This window comes from Meleagris gallopavo, unplaced genomic scaffold (assembly GCF_000146605.3).
Source record: "Meleagris gallopavo isolate NT-WF06-2002-E0010 breed Aviagen turkey brand Nicholas breeding stock unplaced genomic scaffold, Turkey_5.1 ChrUn_random_7180001957369, whole genome shotgun sequence".
Classification (NCBI taxonomy): Eukaryota; Metazoa; Chordata; class Aves; order Galliformes; family Phasianidae; genus Meleagris; species Meleagris gallopavo.
In genome coordinates, this window is record NW_011217633.1 from 13,730 (window position 1) to 18,196 (window position 4,467).

Below are 4,467 nucleotides of genomic sequence, written 5' to 3' on the forward strand. Positions count from 1 at the left end.
GACACTGGGGACATGGGGGGACATTGAGGAGAGGGAATGTGGGGATGTTGTGGGGACATGGGGGTGTGGGGACACTGGGGACATGGGGGGGCATGGGGACATTGAGGGATATGGGGGGAACATGGGGGTGTGGGGACGTGGTGGAACAGAGGGGGACATGGGGACATTTTGGGGACATGGGGGTGTGCAGACATTGGGGGATACAGGGGGGACATGGGGACATTGTGGAGGGGGGATGTTAAAGGGACAGGGAGGTGAGGGGACATCAGGGGAGACATGGGGACATTGTGGGGACACGGGGATATTGTGAGGACATGGGGATCAGGGGGCATGGGAAGGATGGTGGGGGACATTGTGAGGACATGGGAGTGTGGGGACATTGAGATGGGAAGACACTTAGGGGACATGGGAGGAGGGGACATGGGGGAAGAGGAGGGAGGTGGAGACATTATGAGGACATGGGGGTGGGGATACTGGGGAACGGGGAGACATGGGAACATTGTGGGGATGTGAGGGAACATGGAGATGTGGGGAAATTGGGGGACATGGGGATGTGGGGACATGGGGGGGACATGGGGGGACATGGGGGACAGGGAGTTATAGGGGGCTGTGGGAATCTGTGGGGCCATGGGGGTCTCTGAGATGCATGGAGTTATGGGGAGCTCTGGGCTCTGTGGGGCTGTGGGGATCTCTGAGGTGTCTATGGAACAGAGAGGGGCTATGGGGAGTCTGTGGGGTGTCTAACGGGGCAGGGGGGTCTATGAGATTCTCTATGGGGTCTATGGGACCCTGGGATGTCAATGATGATTCCATTGGGTCCATGGGGGACCTATGGGGCAGTGTGGGGCTGTGAGGTGTCTATAGGGTGTCTATGAGATGTCTTTGGGGTGCCTGCTGGGCAGTGTGTTTTATGGGGGCTATGGGGTGTCTATGGTGTGTCTATGGAGTGTCTATAGAGTGTCTGAGTCTATGGGGTGTCTATTGGGGCTCTATAGGGTCTATGGACAGAGCTCTGGGCTCTCTGGGGCTGTGGGAATCTCTGAGGTGTTTATGAGGCAGTGGGATCTATAGGGTGTCTACGGGGCAGTGAAGGTCTATGGGGGGGGGGCCTGCGGGGTAGAGGATTCTGTGGGAGTTATGGGGTTTCTATGGGGCAGTGGGGACTATCGGGTCTGTTGGGTGTCTATATGGCAAGGGGTGTCTATGAGATGTCTGTGGGGCAGTGGAGGGCTATGGGGTTTCCGTGGGGGTCTATGGGGTGTCTATGGGGCCGTGGGACGGGGGGAGGTGGCACTGTTTCCCCCCCTTCCCAACAGATGCAGCGCTGTCACAGGAGATCCAGCGCCTGAGGGACACTCAGCAACTGCTGGAGAGCAACGGTGGGGATATGGGGTGAGGGAGGGGGGATATGGGGTTATGGTGCCATGGGGACACGGGTGACAGCGGCGCCGCACCCCACAGGCTCAGCACTGGCAGCGGCACTGGCAGCACTGGAGGGGAACCAAACGCAGCTGAAGAAGCACGGTGGGTGTCACTGTCACCCCCACGTCACAGCTGTGTCCCCATCTCCCCCTGTCCCTGTGTCCCCATGTCCCCTCTGTCCCCAAATGTCCCTTCCAGGTATGGAGACGGCGGCGCTGCTGGACCTCCTCTCTGCCAACCAGAGTGCAACGCGGCTCGAGGGTGGGACATGGGGATGTGGGGACACAGGGATGTGGGGACATGGGAGGGTGTGGGGGGACGTGGGGATTTGGGGACAGAGGGACAGGGGGATGTGGGGGGACATGGGGACACAGCAGTGGGTACCGTACGTACGGGGACCTTGGGGTACAGTGGGGAACTGGTTGGGGTACCGGTACGGTAGGTAACGGGTAGGGGTACGGGTACGGGTACGGGGTACGGGTACGGGTACGGGTACGGTACGGTACGGGTACGGGGTACGGTACGGTACGGGTACGGTACGGTACGGGTACCGGTACGGGTACGGTACGGTACGGGTACGGTACGGTAGGGTAGGTACGGTACGGTACGGGTACGGTACGGTACGGTACGGAACGGTAACGGTACGGGTACGGTACGGGTACGGGTAACGGTACGGGTACGGGTTACGGGTTACGGGTACGGGTACGGTACGGGTACGGTACCGGTACGGGTACGGGTACGGGTACGGTACGGTACGGTACGGTACGGTACGGTACGGTACGGGTACGGGTACGGTAACGGTAACGGGTACGGGTACGGGTACGGTACGGGTACGGGTACGGGTACGGGTACGGTACGTACGTACGTAACGGTTAACGGTTAAACGGTTAAACGGGTAAACGGGTAAACGGGTAAAACGGTAAACGGGTAACGGTACGGTAACGGTACGGTACGGTACGGTAGTGTGGAGGAGTGGAGGTAGGGGTGGGGGACGGGACGACGAGGAAAGAGAGAGAGTAGTAGTGTCGACGACGTACGGGGGGAGCAGACAATGGAGACATTGGGGACATTTTTGGGCACGCGGTGCCTTTAATGCAAAATAGAGAGGGGCGTGGCCTCGCGCTGGGCGAGGTGTGGGCGTGGTCTTTTGCGGAGGGCGTGGTCAGGTGGTGGGCGTGGTCGTCAGAAGCCCCGCCCCTCCGCTGATCTCACGCGGGAGAGCTCCGCCCTCAGCTCCTCCTCCAGCGCCGCAGCCTCCATCAGGAACCGCGTGCCTGCACCAGTATGGACCAGTATGGACCAATATCAGTGCAGACCAGTATGGACCAGAATGCGCCAGTATGGACCAGTATGGACCAGTATAGGTCAATACCAGTATGGACCAGTACAGACCAGTATGGACCAGAATGGACTAGCATGGACCAGTAAAGGTCAATACCAGTATGGACAAGAATGGACCAGTATGGGCCAGTATAGGTCAATACCAGTATGGACCAGAATGGACCAATATAGATCAATACCAGTAAGGAGCAGTAAGGACCACTGTAGACCAGTACAGACCAGTATGGACCAGTACAGATCAGTATGGACCAGTTTAGGTCAGCGGAAACCAATCCCAGTATGGACCAGTAGGGACCAGTATGGATGGATATACACCAGTATGGACCAATATGGTTCCATAAGGACGTGTAGGGAACAGCAGAGATCAGTATAGGTCAATCCCAGTAGGGACCAGTAGGAACCAGTATGGACCAGTATGGACCTGAATGGACCAGAAGGGACCAGGATAGACCTAAATGGATCAGTATGGATCAGAATGGACCAGTATAGACCTTAATGGATCAGTAGGGACCAGTACAAACCAATACCAGTAAGAACCAATACTCCCAGTCCCTCCCAGTCCCTCCCATTGCCCCCCAGTTTGGCTCCCAGTACCTTCCAGCCGCAGCCGCCCCACATCGGCCCCAAAGCGCTGCACCATCACCGCTCTGTGCCGCCCTGAGAGGGACAGCACCACCATGGGGCCTCAGTGTCCCCAGATGTCCCCAATATCCCCATAGATGCCCCCATGTCCCCAATGTCCCCACTGTCCTCGTTGTCCCTTTGTCCCCATATCCCCGCATTCCTCCCATTGTCTCCATAACCTCCAATGTCCCCAAAAGTCCCCAAATCCCCCAATGTCCCGAGTGTCTCTAATGCCCCCAACGTCCCCAATGTCCCCATATCTCCATAATGTCCCCAGTGTCCCCATATCTCCCCTTGTCCTCAGTGTCCCCATTGTCCCCAGTGTCCCCATATCCCCCAGTGTCCTCAGTGTCCCCATAATATCCCCACTGTCCCCAGAGTCCCCAGTGTCTCAATGTCCCCATTTGTCCCAGCATCCCCACATGCCCCAATGGTCCCAAAGTTTCTGATGTCCCCGATGTCCCCAATGTCCCCATAATGTCCCCAATGCCCCCATTGCCCTCAATGTCCCAATGTCCCCATTACACCTGATGTCCCCAATACTCCAAATGTCCCCAATGTCCTCATTGTTCCCAATGTCCCTCATTGCCCCCAATGTCCCCATTACACCCAATGTCCCTGATACCCCCAGATGTCCCCAATGTCCTCACTGTTCCCAATGTCTCCAACGTTTCCAATGTCCCCAATGTCCCCATTGTCCTCATTGTCCTTGTTGTCCCCATATCCCCCATTGCCCCCCGTGTCCCCATATCCCCATATCCCCCAGTGTCCCCATATTCCCCAGTGTCCCCAATGTCCCCATTGCCCCCAATGTCCCCATATCCTCCAGTGTCCCCAATGTCCCCATTGCCCCCAATGTCTCCATATCCTCCAGTGTCCCCAATGTCCCCATATTCCCCAATGTCCCCATATCCTCCAATGTCCCCAATGTCCCCATATCCCCCAATGTCCCCATATCCTCCAGTGTCCTCAGTGTCCCCATTGCCCCCAATGTCCCCAAAACCCCCAGTGTCCCCAATGTCCCCATTGCCCCCAATGTCTCCATATCCTCCAGTGTCCCCAATGTCCCCATATTCCCCA

General features: G+C 57.6%; 2 long non-coding RNA genes across 2 annotated transcripts; one reads left to right on the forward strand and one right to left on the reverse strand.

Annotated features, from left to right (window-relative positions):
• The first annotated feature begins 1,121 nt into the window (after positions 1-1,121).
• Positions 1,122-1,689, forward strand: LOC104917187. Its single transcript, XR_796778.3, has 3 exons — positions 1,122-1,379; positions 1,462-1,524; positions 1,621-1,689. It is a non-coding gene; the product is annotated as an uncharacterized LOC104917187 (long non-coding RNA).
• A 798-nt stretch (positions 1,690-2,487) lies between these two features.
• On the reverse strand, positions 2,488-3,447 carry LOC104917188. The gene is made up of 2 exons (XR_796779.2): positions 3,358-3,447; positions 2,488-2,696 (listed from the first exon to the last, which is right to left on the reverse strand). It is a non-coding gene; the product is annotated as an uncharacterized LOC104917188 (long non-coding RNA).
• Positions 3,448-4,467: the final 1,020 nt, after the last annotated feature.